This window comes from Phascolarctos cinereus, unplaced genomic scaffold, assembly GCF_003287225.1.
Source record: "Phascolarctos cinereus isolate Bilbo 61053 unplaced genomic scaffold, phaCin_HiC Scaffold_5;HRSCAF=322, whole genome shotgun sequence".
Lineage (NCBI taxonomy): Eukaryota > Metazoa > Chordata > Mammalia > Diprotodontia > Phascolarctidae > Phascolarctos > Phascolarctos cinereus.
The window spans coordinates 334,520,180-334,538,651 of NW_027555958.1; the positions used below are offsets into that span (position 1 = coordinate 334,520,180).

General features: G+C 36.6%; 1 protein-coding gene across 8 annotated transcripts in view; it reads right to left on the minus strand.

Annotated features, from left to right (window-relative positions):
* The window catches only part of SIPA1L2 (signal induced proliferation associated 1 like 2), a 266,715-nt gene that overhangs the window by 196,338 nt on the left and 51,905 nt on the right, over window positions 1–18,472 (minus strand). For all 8 annotated transcript variants that reach the window (XM_078156231.1, XM_078156233.1, XM_078156236.1 and 5 more), the window contains one exon: window positions 3,331–3,398. The gene's annotated coding sequence lies outside the window, so the exon portion shown is untranslated. The remainder of the gene's footprint in view (window positions 1–3,330; window positions 3,399–18,472) is intronic.

Consider the following 18,472-nt stretch of genomic DNA (forward strand, 5'->3'; position numbering starts at 1 on the left):
ATTCATGAGCAGAGAAAAAGTTAGAAAGTGCTTCCTCCTAGAAGCAGGTATTTTACTCATTGCTGAGAGAACTGAATGGAGAGATGATTATCAGATGGCCTGTTCAGCAAGCATGCAATACTACTTAGGTTGGTCACCTGATTACTGCTACAAAAAAAAATTATTTATTACATTGGTTTCAGACCTGATCAAGGAAGCATTACAAGAGTCACTGGAGTATGGCTGTGCACAGTGAGAGGTCTATACCAAAGTAAATATTCTTGTTTCCTATCATTTCCTCCTAACCCTAAAGAAATCCCATGTTTCATTGCCATCCTTATTCCACCAAACTTTTTCTTTGTCCAGAAGTTGTATACCATTTACTTGATCCCAACCTTTTGCCCTCTGCATTCTCAATAAATATTCACATGGTTCTTGTCATTTCTAAGGCACATTATCTTTGTTTTCATTGGAATACTCTTTACTTTTGAACTCCAATTTCATCCTCATCCAAGAATTGCAGGAACTCTCATTAAACAAAAGATCTGCAAAGGTAATGTGGTAAAAAACACTGACTGGTTAGTCAACAGATTGGCTCTAATGTCAATTTAATATTTATTACCGATGTAGTCTGAGCCTCCAATTTTGTCATCAGTAACATGGGAAAATATTTGGTTCTCCTTACCTCATAGTGTTGGAGCAAGGAATTAGTAAGATACTGTATGTAGAATCTTTTAACCATAAAGTGACATATAAAGTTGTAAGATTCAACAAAGGATAGTTTATTTTTATCTAGAACAGTGAGATTTGGCAACTGACCCTATGCTCATCTACAGAAAACCTTGTAAAATGGCAAACTACCATTACACCTGTTATCTTGCTCATCATTCAAAAAAAGTGTATCTGGTATTTTTCTATATATTGCTCTGTACTCAAGACTTCATCATTACCAAATATTATCACATGGCATAAAACAGTACATGGTGGCCACACAAACTGCCGGTTGAATAGATAGAAAACTCTGGGTAATCATTCTATGGATATGAACCAAATGAAAACAATATAAGCATAGGGAAAGACAATGACACAAGGTAGGGAAGGAGATGAGGATGAATTTGTCTCCTATCATTTCCTCCTGTCACTAAAGAGATCCTATGTCTCACTGCCATCCTTATTCCACCAAACTCTTTCTTTGTCCAAAAGTTGTATACTATTTACCTGAACAGAATTACAAGGAATTCCATCACAAGGCTCTTTTCCTCTTCTAAAGAATTTGCTTAGAGGAAACAAAACAAGAATATTCCTTCCACTATCCAGTTTTTCATAAAACCTGCATCACCAAGCCACACATTATTTTTGTGTGATATTCATTAAATAGATAGGGCAAAGAAAGTACTAGTTTATTCAACATACTTCTTGAAAAGTATGCTTAAATGATCACAATCTTTTTTTAGAATATCCAACAATGGTATTGATTTGGGGGATTTCCAAAAGGAAGCCCCAAATCTTTATGAGAGAATACATTATAAGAAAATAACTTATTACTACAGACTCACTGTTTAGTAAGTCAATTTCTTGGTAATACCAGGAGCCAAGACAGAGACCAAATTTTTCATAAGACTAGTGTTTTGCCAGTTTCCAGTCTACTGCCTGATACAGAAGGAGATACAATATTGCTTTGGCAAGTTTCACCTCTTTATAAAGTTTACCATGGGGATCACAATGAAGCATCCCCACCCTTTCCCTACCATGTTACAATCTAAGACAAGCATATCACACACCCTGGGTCATCATTTTCTATCCAAGATCTGCCTTTCAATGTCTGCAAATATATAGATACCAACATTTTGATATTTCAAGAGTTAGAAAAATTATAATTCCATCCCTTGAAAATATATATTAATATCATCTCATTTGTAAAACAGGTCCCTGGAAAGTTGTACCCAAACCAAATTTCATTGAATCAATTCCCAAATTTTCTTGCTTCTGAAAGTCAACTATTTGGTATGAACTTTCTTAAAGTAAAACCCGACCAGAAATGAAATGGTTCAATCATTTTCAAAAACAATTTGGAATTGCTGAGGGTTTTTTATAAAGGTAACTAAGATATTCATAAACTTTGTATGGAGAGAGATTCTCACTGTTAAGCACACCCCAAGGAGGTCAAAGACAAGAAAGAAAGGTCCCATACATATCCACAATCCATAGCTATACTTTTTATGCCAGCAAAGAACTAGGGGAGGAAAAGGTGATACCCCCTCAGTTGGGGAATGGCTGAGAAAGTTGTCATGCATGATTGCTGTGCTGTAAGAAATGATGAACAGTGTAAATACAGAGAAGCGTAGGAAAACTTACACGAACTGATGCATAACAGAACCAGAAATGTATACACCAGGACTACAATAAGGCAAATGGAAAGAGCAAAACAAAACTGAACAAAATAATTATAAGGACCAAGCCTGGCCTTTCCTTGCATAGGTGGGGAGCTTCAGGAGTGGAAGACTGTATGTATGTCAGACTCAGTTTATATGCTGGTTATTTTTGTTGAACAAACTGATTTTCCTCTTGTTTGTTTATTGCTTGTTATAAGGGTGGGCTCTTTGGTGTAGAAGAGAAGAAAAATATATTTGCAAATGAAAGTGATGTAAAAACAAAAGCTCTTATTTTTAAAAAAAGTAATGATATAGTCCATCTCATGTTTATTTCGAATTTTTTATTGAGTAGGCTACTTTTATCTGACAACTACTTCCTGATTATGACCCTTTTAAATTCCTGGAACAACTAGGTGAAGATAGAATGCTGGGCCTGGAGTCTGGAAGACCCCAGTTAAAATTTGACTTAGACATTTACTAGCTCTGTGACCCTAAGCAAGTCATTTAACTTTTGCCTGCCTTAAGTTTCCTTATCTGCAAAATAGGGACAATTATAACAGCACCTAACTCTCCCAGGGTTGCTGTGAATATCAAAGAAGATGCTAATTATACAGCACTTAGCACAGTGCCTGGCACATAGCAAGCGCTACATAAATGCTAGCTATTATTATTATTATTATTATTATAATCATTATTATTATCATTATATCACCTAAGCCTAACATGATATGCAACATTCCACAACTTTCCCCCCAACTCTGCAAGGAAAGGAGGGAAGAAAAGCCCATTTACTCAAGTGTAGGGAATAGACATGACTAAATAGTTCAAGAAATTTGAAAAAGGAAGCATTAACAACTCAGAAGAGAATAAATGTTTCTCATAAACCCATTTCTCAAAGAGAAGTCAGCTGTTACCCGCCCCTCATTTGCTTAGACTGAGTAGATGTTGATGAATGAATCACCTCCCTGGAGAAGCTTACCTTGTATGGAAAGGAAATGAGGTGCCTTTCTTCAGTGCCTGAGCATCATTCCAAGGGAAAGGAGAAACCTGCAAGAACAGAATGGCATGGTACATAAGTGTCACAGTAACATAACTCTATGTTCATTTTAATACTGAATTCTGTTAAGATAAAATGGCATTACATATAAATGTTGGCAAACCATATGAGTGAGATCAACTTGGTATCTACCTATCCTCATTTGACAGTGAAGCAATGGGGTAGGTAATAACTCCTTTAAAGGTAATATTCCTCTATTTAAACAAAAGCACAAACTTATAAATCATAATTTCTGATTTTCAAGGGATCTTAGAGGCTTAGAAATCTGATGAAACATAATGATAATGGTAATAATAATGATGCTAATGATAATAATATTCTAGCTGCAACAACCTAAAAAATCTCTTGGCTCCAGTACAACAAATAGCTCAACTTTTCATCTAGCCTCCAAAAAAAAGACATATCATGTCTTCAGGAATCACCAAGGCATTGGCAATATTGCACTTTTGGAGAGTCCTAGATGTTATAAAATTGTTTGGGAGCTCCCTCCCCCTAACACCATACTGAGTTGGAATTAAGTGTTCTGATAATACCTACCTGGTGGTACTAATTCTACCCTGTGAGGCCACTAACAACTAACCCCTTTTATAGTGACAGATCATGTTTAACAGATAAGAAATGGCTGATAGCCAATTACCTGCCCCAGCCTTTTCGGAAATCAGACTAATTAACATGGTAAGCCTACACTCTCTGACAGCTTTAAATGGATCTCTTTTCACAACTAGGTCTAATTTTAAACAAATATAAAATGTTCTAAGAACTAAAACTGTACTGTTCCTTGCATCTTTTAGTAACCGCTGATGAGTAAAGATAATTATTCCTTCTCTTTCTTCTCTTTAAGTGGTATAACTTTCTGCAAACAGGGCTTAGATTCCTGAGCTCTAAGTGAGTTTTGTTTTTTTTTTTAAATAAGGAGAAAAAAAAAACCAGAAAGACTATGAGTGTACAGTATCCAAAATTATTCTCTGACCTGGTCAATCTCTCATTATTTACAACTTGCATCTTCCATTAGCACAGTTTGGTGGTTAAGAAGAATCATATAAACATTATGTATCATTTGATCTCCATTTGAAATTGCTAGTGCTATTTTACAGATAAGGAAACTGAATCCCAGAGATAAAGAGATGACTTGCCTAAGGTGAAAAAGTTTGGGGGGGGGGGGATATAACATAGAACTCAGATCTTCTAAATCCAATAATCTCTCTTCTATTTTATCACCTCGGTCAACAATCTAACTGGTTTCACTGGCAGAAAACCTACCTAGCCCTATTTAATTAGATTAGTATCCAAGATAATTAAGCTCACTCAAATTTTCAAATATGTAAAACTCTCAAAATAATGTTTCATAAGCAAAATATACTGATATATAACATCCTGGCATTAATATATTTCATTAGGATTTTTTACTTGGAAGTGGTCTGGGAGTATGGGGGGAGGTGATGAGAAGAGCAAATATTCTGCCTTAATTAGGTATCAACTTTCTGTTTTTCCATACTCTACTATGCTATGCTGATACATTACAAAATTCTAAACTTTAAATTTAGGAAATAAGCTCTTAAAGCTCTGATTAAAACAATGACTGTTAGTGTGTATTTTTTTCAGTTAATTTCCCATGTCTAGAAGTTGTACTTAATTAAGCTGTAATATCCCCAACACAATAGATTCAGTTCTGTAAAAGGCACTTTTCCTTCCTTTGATACAGCAAACATCCTGTAAATAACTAATTTCCCACTCTTTTAACTGACTTCTTTTTGTTTACCGACAGGAAAGGAAATAGCAGATTCTCTACGTAGCAGTCAGAACTAGAAAGTTCTGTTTAATTTCCGAATATACAGGTAGTTTATATAAGGCAACCAGCTATTGTCTTCTGCTATATTTTTGCCTCCAGAAGGGGGGGGCGGGGCAAAAGTTTTCAACTGGGCAAAGCAAATACAAACAACAGCAATAACCTTAGGTGCTGACATATTGTTACAGAAGGACAAGAGCCCAGCTAAGTCAGTAGAGAGCACCAACTCTTCTTGGAAACCAGAGTCCTTTCCTCTAAACTCTATGGATATTCACCAGGGATAGAACCCCAAAAGAAAGCAGTGTGTGAAGACTACACCTGTTTGGTAACGAGGATCTAGTTCTTTATTCTTATCAATGGGTTATCAACCTCTTTTTCCTAGTGGAGCGAAGGAGTTCTGAAAAAGTAAAGTCAACAATTTTTCTTTACGAAAAGAAAAAAAGTTACAAAAATCCTCAGCCTAGTTCAAAACCCCTTAACTTTGTCAAGGTTCTTAATCTCTGTGTAAGTGTATGTGTGACAGACATGCGCCTGTTTGACAATCTGGCAAAGCCTGTGGATTCCTTCTCACGATAATGTTTTAAATGAACAAAATAAAATACACCGGATTACAAGGAAAACCAATTACATTGCAATAGTTATCACAAGGTTTAATAAACAAATTTATAGACTCCAAGTTTCTGATCTAGGTTAGGAGAATGCTTAAGTAGCATGGTGTTTTCTTGTAAATCAGTTGTTTAACTCTCTCTTTCTAGGAAATTAAAACAATTGTATTTCTTTTATTTAAGAGAGTTCATTATTGTGGAAACATAAGGTCTTATGTCTGACTGTCTCCTCATTGCCCAATAATAGTTCTCAATACAAATGAGACAATACCATGAATGTCATACAGAAAGCATGAACAGACTATTTTTTGAGATGTCATATTCCCTGTTTAAAAACTGAATCCTAAATACCTAGCTATGCCTCACACTTCAGATCAAGAAATTCTAATATTTAAAGGTGCCTAGCTTAGCATAATGGGAATCAGAGAGAACCGAATTCATGTTCAGTCTCCACAAGGTATGTCCATAGGTCAATTTACTTCATCTTCCAGTACCTCAAGCAACTATAGATGATTATAAATCACAGGATGAGTTGATGACAACACACATCTCATATAGAACTTTGACAGATACACACACACACACACACACACACCTTCCCCTTCCACTGAGAAAGTTGTCTCTGGCATCCTATTTCTCAAATTATTCAATCTCTCTCTCTCTCTCTCTCTCTCTCTCTCTCTCTCTCTCTCTCTCTCTGTATATATATATATATATATATATATATATATATATATATATATATATATATATGTATATATGTATATATGTTTACTGAATACTTACCATGTGTCACTTATATTGTGTGCCCCTGGAAAAGTTACTACAAATCTAGGCCTCAGTTTCCCCATTTGAAAAATTAAGGGACTAGGTATCATTAAGGTCTTATCCAGCTCTAAAATCCTATAATTCAATGACTGTGCTAGGCCCCATGCAAACTGCAAGTATGTAGCATATATTATTTAATTTTTTTGATCTAGTAGGAATCCTCAAGAGAGCTAAGTAACTAAATATTACCCTGAAGACAAATTGAGTTCCTGGGTATCCAAAATCCATACCAACGAATTCAAGAAAGTATGTTCGAAACCAGACCACTTGACCATGTGCAAATGCTGTTCCCACTTGAAAACCAACCACTGTTTGATTAGTTAAGCACATCAAGAGGTAGTAACTGAAACAAACTAGAAGAGAAAAAAAATTTTAAAAAAAGAATCAGAATAAATGTCTCCTTAATTAATTTTATAGGAATATATCAACAAGTTGTAACTACATCAAGAAAAGGTGTTGGGGGCAGGGTGAGGCAGGAGGGACACAGGTATCTCTGTGAATGGCTTTTCCTTCATTTAAAGGAGGCACATTTGATACACATATCTAAATCATGGATAAGATGTCAGCCTGAATTACCAAACATGTTTACAAACTTCAAGTAAACCATTATCTAGTTTCAAGAGTCTCTTTCAGTGGTGAATTATATACCACTTTTGTGTAACGTCTAATTCTCAACAATAGTTAAGTACTTAGGCTTCAACATACCCATTTGCTTTGCAATTTCACATGGCTATTTATATCACAAGGAGAACAAGGATGGAATGTAGGCAGAGAGCCATAACAGCAGTCTGATTACTCCTTCTATGTTGTTTTTCTTTAAAGCATGGTGGGAATATTGATGGCAGAATGAAGTAAGAAAGATAACTGGATATACAGGCAGGCTCTTTCCAAAGCTAGCTTCTTTTAAATGCTTTATGACTTTTTTTCTTAGGTCACTGGCTAAATAAATGGAAAAAGATCTTCGAGCAAGGGTTAGGAATGTGGACTTTGCAAAGGCTCACTCACATATGTGATCTACTAATGTTTTCTTATCATATTGGCAGAAGATGGTGGAATTAGCTAGTCTTTCCCAAGTAAGGACATAAAACATGCTAATAGCACCATTGTTCTCCTTAACTCTAAGGGTTCCCACACCTAACACCATCACAGTCATCATTCTAGGAACTTTCAGATGAGTAACAAATAGAGTTCCTGCTTGGGGTCCCTGCTTTCAGGATTACTGGCTGCTTCACGTGGCCCATGACTTTAGACAGGTCTCAGGTCATGCTTCACTTCAGACCCCAATCCACTCTTGCAGGATATCTCAGAGTCACATGCAAGGTTTAGTCCAATTACGTAGAAGGAAAAAGTAGGCTGTAAGATTGGTAAACCAGAGAAGAGCAAAATACCAAAATAAAAATCTTGCTTTTGCCTCAAGGCAGTATACTCAAGCAAATCAGAAGTGACATATTTCAAGATCAGAGAATTTAGTAGGGAAAAATTCATTAGGATAAGCTAACAAATTCCTACTTTTTTTTCCCCTTAGAAGTAGCTAGGTATGTTCAAAAGCAGGTTCTTGGCACATTCTCCACAATTTATAGTCTACAACTGAGGTGTCAAACACTTTAGTCTTGGCCGAAAACGCTGCCAAGTGAGGCACTGGGAAATAATTAACAAAATAAATAAAAATCCAAGAAAACATAATGTTTATTTGTGGATTTTCTGAGTCAACAGGCTGCCCTTATAAATGTTTTAGTGATTCCCTCATGTTTATCTGGGTTAGACACCTCTGGTTTACAGTATATGATAGATAAGTAAATAAAAGATAATTTGTGAAGGGTAAAAAATATAACCAAGTGAGGGGCTTGGTGAACACTTCTGGTAGAAAATGGTACCTGAGCCAAACATCAAAGAAATATGGTAATCATGAAAGGCAGAAGTAAGAAGAGAATATATTCTAGGTATGGTGGGGAATGACATGTGTGAAGTCACTCGGACAGAAACTAGAAATATAAGTTTAGGGAACAGTTAGTGGTCCAGTATGGCTGGAATATTGAATGTATTAAAAAGGACTAAAAATATGAAATCTAGAAAGGTAAGGGCTGAAGCCAGATTGTGGAAGGTTTTACATGGAGATTGTGGAGCTTTTATTTTATCCAATATGGCAGTGGTTCTTAAAACTCCGTGGTCTCAAGATGCCTTTATAATCTTAAAAAATTATTTATGAATCCACCCCCCAAAGCTTCTATTTATATGGGTTATATCCATCAATATTTACCATATTAGAAATTAAAATCTTAATATTATTATAAAATATTAATTATTTAAATATTATTATATTATAATATATTATTATATTAATTTAATATTTAAATATTATTATAAAAATAGCCACCCCACCTACCCACCCCTACACTCCTGGGTCTTGGTCCTGAGCACATTTTGGGAACTACTATTATATGGAAAATAAAGAGCCACTGAAGATTTATCAATAAAAGGAAGTGACATGGTCAGACCTGTACCTTCTAAATGGGAAGCTGGAAGGCACAGCAGATAGAGCAGTAGGCCTGGAGTCGGAAAGACCTGAGTTCAAATCCAACCTCAGACACTGACTAGCTGTGTCAGCTTGGACAGGTCACTTAACTATTTACTGCCTGACTCTGTTTCCTAATCTGTAAAATGGAGATAATAATAGCATCAAATCACAGGGTTGTTGTGAGGATCAAATGAGATATTTGTAAAGAGATTAACACAGTGCCTGGATCACATTAAATGCTTCATAAATGCTTATTTCTTTCCTCCCTTCCTCCCTTGCCTCCCTTTCTGTGTAGAAATCCTCTTATGTTTAAAAGGCTCAGTCCTTACCCCAGAGTAAAACCAGGAAAAACTTTTTTCTTAAGGGACCTCTCTTGGTCTCAAACTGTACTTATAAGATCAGACAATATCAGTCAATGGCCACGTAGCAAATGATATGAAAAAACCTGTAAGCATATAAACAGGGTAGAGACAGCTACAATGGGGCTCATAGTCAAGGTCACTTCTTCTTTCTTTTTCCTATGCCTTCCTCTCTGCCAGCTAGAGGATTAAAAAAAAAGTTTAAGGTCAGATTAAAAATTCAGGGAAGAATTTGCCCAACATAACGCTGTGGGGAAATGGGAAAATACAAAGAGGTGACTGGACTTCATTCTCACCAACTGCCACAACTTTAGGATGTATGAAATATTTGTAAAGCATATAGTTCAGTTCCTGGCACACATCATATGTACTACTACTACTACTACTACTACTACTACTACTACTACTACCACTACTTCAGTCTATACCTACTACTACTACTACTACTTCAGTCTATACCTACCAGACCAGTCTACACCAACATGCTCACTGACATGTGCACTCATCTACTTGGTGTCTCATTTCCTCCTACCTCCAATCTGGCACCCCAAAATTTAAGTGGGAGCCCTTGCCTTAAATCTGCTGGAACTCTAAAACAAACAGTTCTCCTGAATGCCTAAGTATAGTCTAGCCCAAAGATCTTCTATCATCCTGGGAAATTTTTCAAAGTCTCTGTGATTCAGGTCTCAGTCATCCAGGGCTACATCCATTTAGCCAGATTCATCAAACTAACTCAGAAATGTCAGTATAGCTCATTGTGCTTTGCTGAACCACATTATTTTCTCAGCACCCAGGTAGTTCGTCTTCTTTGTTATTATGAACACAGCTAAGCAGACATGGATTAAATGCAAAGTACACACCAGCCTCACCTACCACCTTCTTTAGTCACCTACCTCTGACACAGGCAGGTATGACTACTTGAATAGAAGTACTCTTTCATTTCCATACTAGAATATATTACCCATTCAGATTAAACTATTTTTTTAAAAGCCACAAGAATTGTGTTACTGTGGATAACTACCAATGGAAACAGTAGTAGATGAAACATCTCAGCAGGATAGAGTGAAAGCTGATCCAAGTTAAGCAGTCCCAAGTCCATGGTAAAGGTATTTTGTGAATTCATTCATAAGCCAAAAAATAAAGACATAAAGAAAGAGGAAAAACCGTCTCAAGAAGGACCACAAAAGCTTTCTAAGTGACTTGGATTTTGAAGGAAAATAAGACAAAGGAGCAACTATATACTCATAGCCTTAAAGCAAAAAAAGTGCTTAGATACCTAATAAGCAACAATCTCTGATTTTTAAAAAAAGTATAAACACATTTTGCAGTGAAAAAAAAAGTACAAAGTAGAACACTTCATTAACAAGCACTAGGCAAGTCTAAGTATCTAGAGTACAAGATTAAACTGAAAGGGACTTCAGAGGCAATCTAGCAGAACTCCCTCAGACACCTGTGTTACTCTGGGCACGTATATCTCAGTTTTTCTCAATTGTAAAGTGGAGATATAATGGCCTCTACTTCCCAAGACTGTTGTGAGGATCGAATGAAATAATATCTATAAAACACTCAGCATAGTGCCTGCCACACACAGGTATTCCCAATTCTACAGTAAGTGTTCTTGTCATGGTACCACACTATGAGGAGACGGTTGTTATTGCTGTTCAGTTGTGTCTGACTCTTCATGACCCCATCTGGGTTCTTCTTGGCAGAGACACTGGAGTGGTTTGCCATTTCCTTCTTCAGCTCATTTTACAGATGAGGAAACTGAGGCAAACAGGGTTAAGTGACTTGCCATAGGTCACACAGCTAGCAAGTGTCTGAGGTCAAATATGAACTCAGACCCACTACTAAGCAGACCTTTGTCATATGGGTAACCTAAAAAGCATATTCCTAAAGTATATATAGTAAAACAGGTTCCATAAGCATCTAAAATTAGTCAATAAAGGAAATAGGCAGAAAGGACTCTCAGCTACCTATTGAACTTCATCCAGTTACTTTCTAGCTGGACATTTCTCTGCCCAGAAGAAGACAAGACCTTAATACAAACAAACAAAACCCACTGAAAATTACAGACATTGTATTGCTATTTTAAAGTCCTACGCTTTCATGGGTAAGCATAAATATTTACTTTGGAAGCAATACAAAGTTTAATGAATGAAAGTATTTAAAGACTAACTGTGGTATTTAAGGGCAGTTCAATTTCAACTTTTCACTACCAATTTATACTAGGGAGAATTCTCCTAATTAAGTTTAATTCTAACAACTCTTTGATGCAAAGAAATCAATAAACCAATCTATCTGTGTACTTCTGTAATATAAATGATAGCTATTCATAAAATAACTCCAAATTCTACTTAGGAGAGCACATTCTTTCACCTAGGTTCTATAAGAAAAGTTGAGGGTAGAAACACCAATAACATACAAAAGAAAAGTGGTTAGAAATAGAGTTATTAAAAACTAAAGAAGACTAGTAATAAAATACAAATCATTAGAAGCTGATCCAAGCAAATGAAGAAAATAATTGGGCTTTCCATCTTATTTCCTGAGTCATTAAAAAAAAGTATACTATGATTTTGAGACAGATAAATAGAAAATCTGCTCAGAGCAACTGAGCATTGGTCCTACCAGGATCCACTTAAATTCTTTACCCTAATTATATTACCAAGACACTATGCTTTTTTACAAATTCACCAAAGCCCCACTGCATTATCTTCCAACATCCTTAACAGAGCAGAAGCATATTGTGGGAAGGGCCATTGAAAGGTTTGCCCCTCCTCATCTCTATCTCTTGACTGAGCCCTAGTTTCCTTCAAAGCTCAGGTCAAACAATGGATAATCAAAATATCGGGATGTTAGAGATTCTAAGCTGAATACTACACGGTACCTGTCTAATACTAGACCTTTCTGTCCCACCCAGCTCCCAGCTGATAGCATCCCCCAATGTCTTTAGTATTTATTTTCTGTATACTTATTTTTGGCCTCTCTACCTCTAAAAATACATAAGCTATTGAGGGTAGGAATAGTTTCATTTTTGTCTTTGTTAGTGTCTAGCATAGCGTAGTTCATTAACAGGTTGACTCCCTTGTTTCTTTGCAAGCTTATACTATAACCCAAATGGATTTTATTCAGCATTTCTACCATTTGCCAATTCATTACAAAAATAGAAAATAAAGTGTGTGCTGTATTTATCCATAGGGCAAAGGAGAGATGAATGTTGACAAACTGCAGTGAAGAACTACAAAGGGGAAAGAGGATATCAGACAGATATACAATATGGACTGGGGAGGGATCCTTTTACTTAGTCTCATCTTAAGTTTCCTATAAATAACATCTTCTCAAGTTTCCTATAAACTCAAGATCAAAATACTCTGAATACAAAAGATATTGTGCTGAATTATACAAAGGACCAGTTCTGGCCTCAACTTAAGCTACAGCTCATCTGGAATATCAGAAATGAAACTATTCCTACCCTCAACAGCTTATGTATTTTTAGAGGTAGAGAGGCCAAAAATAAGTATACAGAAGGATGGGGCCAGCCCACAATGAAGTGAGAGGCACTCAAAAAGTTCAAGAACTCTTTATAGGAGTGTAGACCCCTCCTTCAATGTATTACTTAATTTTGCTAATACCTCACTTTGGCCTTCCTTTTACTTGCTCCCTCAAATCCTGTCTCACTTATAGATATCTCAAACGCAGGCGTGTGTGTGTGTGTATGTGTGTGTGTGTGTGTGTGTGTGCAGGTGTGTGTGTGTGACTCATCCTATCCAGACAAGCCTAGATAACAACCTGGACCTGGAATCAGGATTATCTTAGTTCCAATCCAGCCTCAGACACTATTTGTATGTCCCTGCACAAGTCACTTAATCTCTATTTACCTCAGTTTCTTCAACTGCAAAATGGGCATAATAATAATACCTCTCTACAATATTTGAGAAGTACTTAGCCCAGTGCCCAGACCATAGTACACACAATACAAAATATTATAACTTGCTTTCTGCCCTTCAAAAGGACTCTGTGATGACCTGAAACTCCCAGGCTGCTTAGAAACAAGCCCAACAGAAGACTCCCAGCCACTGCATCTTCAGTGATGCCCATTAACCGCAAAACCGGCCCGTTTTCCATTCAGAATCAAATACTCTCCATTTGTATCTCTACTTTACTTTTAACGGCTTCATCAATTGCATTTTAAGGCTAACTCAAAATTTGATAGAGAAGAAAAAAAAGTTTCCTACCAGTAAGAAATTTGGCAAGCTTATTATGAAGATCAATGAAAGAAAGGTCTGTGTCCTATCTTTGTGAGAACTGCAAAGATCATCTGCTCCAACCACCTAATTTTAGAGAGGAGGAAACTGGATGCAAAGTAAAGTAACCACAGAGCTAGTACATAGAATGGCCAGGACTAAGGCCCAAGTGTTTTAATTCCTAATTTAGTGTGCTCTCCACTGTATAGTAAACTGTCTGTAGTCCACTATAATAGGTATAGCCCACTGTCTAATCTAAATCCTAAATTTAGTTCATGTTAAGGTTCTCCATGTAACCCCATCACCAGAAATACTAGGTTTTTTCCTCCCCTGTAAGCTAATTTCACACACAAAAAGATTCCTTTATGATTTCTCACTACAAAACCACACCAAAAATGAAAATAAAAAGCCAGTAAGCTCCACTATAAAAGAATAATACTTCCTCATTAATGGAATGAAGAATAAACAATGAGCAATCTTAGAAAGGGTGGATTCTACAAGTTTACAATGTAGAAAATACAATTAGACATTAAGGATGAGAGATTAGGGGACAGGTTGGAGGAGTTTCCTTATATTTGGGAGCAAAGAAGATACTAAACTGACATATTGTTAGTTGGGAGCCGTTTACCATTATGTACATCTTTGATTATAATTAGTATCTTCAGTATTCTTACAAATGTGGCATTGTATAGCCAGTGTATTTGGGTACAGAACTCCAAAAAAAGAGTGGAAGAAAATCAGAATTGTCAACATCTTTAGAGCTGCTTTTAATAATGCTCCAGAGCCTTAAATGAACATATCACTGCAAATGGTAATTGCTAAAATATAGTCAAATAGAATTGAGTAGGAGGACTTACTAAAATAAAAGGCAAGACTTTATCTATTATGAGATAAAAAAATATAATAATATTCAAAGGTCATCTAGTACAACCCTCTTATTTTGTGGATGAGGGAACAGGCTAGGAGAAATTAATATTTTTATACTTAATGCTCTTCATCTTCTGCCAATCAGGAAATACAATGGGATCCTGAATTCCTTCCCTTGCCCCCAAGAAGAAAAAAAGTTCTTGCAGTTACCCTGTAAGTCAATATAAATAAGGACCTAACAACCACTTAAGAGTAATATTAACCCTCGCTTTCCCTTACTTCATAGGATTCTTACTCAATCCTAATTTTGTCTCTGCTCAGTAAACACAATTCCAAATTTAGATTTCACTCATGCTGTATTAGGACAAAAAAGCCAGCCTCAATATTGATGAAGAGACCTGATTTGGGTGGTAGAGGGCCATGGCCACTCTAACCAAAGAAGGCAACGTATCAGCCGAGCATGATGGAGTCCTGCGGTAAAGGCCAACTCAACCTTTTGCCCATGCCAGCAGGAAAACACAGCAAAAACCTATTTGGGCCCATAAGAGCTGGACCATCTACAGGTGTCTTTCTTTAGCCTCACAGCATGTCTTTTAGCTAGGGTTTGACACTGTTTCTTCTTCTGCGTGTTTCTATTTTAATGTTCTCATTTTCTCCAAGTCTTTTGTCATTGCTGGCACTAGTACATGGCTCTCTCACTGGTCTCTATAGAGTGATGTGACTCATTGGGGAAAAAAAAGACATAGAGTCCCCTAAAGTGATAATACACTTAAGTGGTACCTATGATAGAGGAAAAAAAATGCTTTAAAACCCCAGTGTGGAAAAACTGATCAGGAAGACAACAAATGGGGTCCAATTTAAATCTTGCAAGGTTAAAGTTAAGTTCCTACCCATATCCCTTTCAGATGTTTTAATTTAAAAACCAGCTTTATGTAGAATACCCCATTTTTTAAAAATAAAGTATCAATCCTTCAGAATAAACATTCTGAAGCCACTGGATCATGTTGCTATGATGAGACCACTCCTTCTTACAAGTACCCTGCTCCTAACAAACCAAATACTTGTTTTCAATTTACAATAAATACAACAGGGGAAAGAGGAAACGAGCTACAAGAAGGAAGAAGGGAGGAAGAAAGAGTATAATTACTCTGTCTCTTTATTTCTGTCTAGTCCACTGATAGGAAGAAGAATATTTAGCACACATACACATTTACAGACGCTTACTTCTTGAATTAAAATGGGAAACTGCATAGAACAAAGTCATGGACATGGAATAATTAGCAGTGGAGACCATTTTACTTCACAACACGCCAGATACAATTACTTTCAGTCCATCTTTAGAGGCAAAAAACATTTGAACTGGCAGATTTGAGGAGGACCACCTGCTGCCTGTTAAAAAAAAAATTCTTAATTTTGGGGCATGATCATAGCAACCAGAAATGTACATATCCAAAAAAGCAGAGTTAACTAAAGAAGATTAAGCATGTGAATCTTAAATCAACTCACTTGCAGAATCTAAAATATGAGATTGAAGAGGCATGAGTCCAAGAGAAATTTAAGGGACTGAACCAAGGTGGTAAGCAGCAGAGATGATCTGAACCTAGGTTCCTTTGTGTCTGAACTTGATACATTCTATAGGAACTACAGTGGGTAGGAAATATATACTCTGGACTGAAATGAGCTGTCTAAAACCAATTATTTAAGAAGCAGACTCAGGAAGACAGAATTCTGACCTCTTAGGTCAATTACCACCACACTCTGGACACTACCTTTTCTGCCTCATTCTCACAAATTTTTAACCAATTAGCCACATGGCCTTCTCTATCAATCTAGATGTGAAGCAGGCGAAAACTGGCTCCTGCTGCTGTCAAGACACATTGATTGTCCAATGGAGAAATTATGAAAGCAAAGTAACAGCATCATAAAGATGGAGATAGAAGGAACTTCTAGATAGGGGTCATCCAGTCCAATTGCTCCATGTAGATGGCCCAGTAGATCATGACAGGGAATGGAGTCAGGAAGACCTGAGTTCAAATGTGACATCAGATACTTAGCTATGTGATCCTAGGCAAGTCACCTAGTCTCTGCCTGCCTCAGTTTCCTTAGCTGGAAAATGGGGACAATAATAGCGCCTACCTTGCCAGGGTGGTTCTGTGAGATACTTATTGTAAAGCACTTATCACAGTATCTTGTATGTAGTAAGCACCATATAAATGTTAGTTATTATTGTTGCTATCATTATTATTATTATTAAGCAGATGAGAAAAAAGTGATGATTTTACAGATGAGGAAAAATTAAAGCCCAGAAGAGTTAAAAGATTTGCCCAAGGCAATATAAGTAGTAGGCACACAGCTAGTAATTGAACCCAAGTTCTCTGACTCCAAATTCAATTTTCTTTACATCACCTTGTGTTGCTTCCTTAGTTTCTATCAAGTTAATATGGATCAAAACTTATGAACAGAAGATGAAATAATCATAGAAAATGGACCCTTATAACTTCACTAATTTTTCTAAACAAATTTATTTTAAACTACATAAAACAGCACACACATTCCAAACACTCATGGATTCCTAGATATAAAAAAAAAGGATTGTGGTGCCCTCTCAAACTTCATGTTAGAACTGTACTCAGTTCTGCTCTTTTTGGCCATCATTTCTTCCCTACTTGGCTTGACTCTGCTGAGGGAAGTGCCATATGATACAAAGATTCTGCTAAGAAAAGGAAGTATGGAAGGACAAGCTGTGGACACAAAAGTAGATCCCTAGTGTACCTAATTAGAGCAAGATCAGAACGCTCATTTGGGCATCACCATGATGACGCATTGGAAGGAATAAGAAACTCGGTATCAAAAGAACAGGAGCTCTTGTCCCAAGGCAAATATTAACAAGCTCTATGGCCTGGATAAGTCATGTAGTTTACCAGGGCATCCATTCAATCAGATATAAAAAGAGGTCAACTAGATAAAATCTGATAATAAATGAAACTGAATATGTATAGTGATGAAAGCATCACTGAAAAGCTATTGTGTTAGAGTATCTTGGCATTTATGTTAATAAAAACCTTTGCAAACAACAGGAGACTATAACAATCCTTCAATTCAGGGCATTTTTTCTTGTCAACTACAGTTTCTAGATAATGTACCACATTCAGAAGCAAAGGACCTGGGTTCAAATCATCTCTGTTATTTACCACCTTGGTTAAGTCACTTAAACCAATCTGGACTTTAGTCTTCTCAACTATAAAATGAAGGGGTTAGAAAAGATTACATCTAAAGTCCCTTCTAGCTCTAAATCTGAGGCAGCTAGGTGGTGTGCCAGCCCTGAAGTCAGGAGGACCTGAATTCAAATTTGACCTCAAACACCTATTAGCTGTGTGACTTCAGGCAAGTCACTCAACCCTGTCTGCCTGAGTTTCTTCATCTGTAAAATGAGCTGGAGAAGGAAATGGCAAACTACTCCAGTAGCTCTGCCAAGAAAAGCCCAAAGAGGGTCACAAAGAATCAGACACGACTTATCTACTAAACTACAAAAGGTCTAAATCTAGAATCCCAAAATAAAAATGGGCCCATCGTAGCCAATGACCATGTTAAACATTAAAGAGGCATGTTCACTGAACTCTACCAATTAGTATACTAAATAAGCTACTAAAATAGCTTCATGTGCCCATTAGATACTACAGGAAAAACCAAAGTTTGGAGAGTACAGATTCTGGACCTTCATAGAGTCTACAGTTAACCCATTTAAGTCAGTCTCCTTTCAACTGTGTCCGGTTTAGAAGCCTGTCCTAATTAAACCTCAGAGCTCACTGGATAACTATTATAATTTCTTACATTGTGTAGAATACCATAAAGTGCTACAAAGA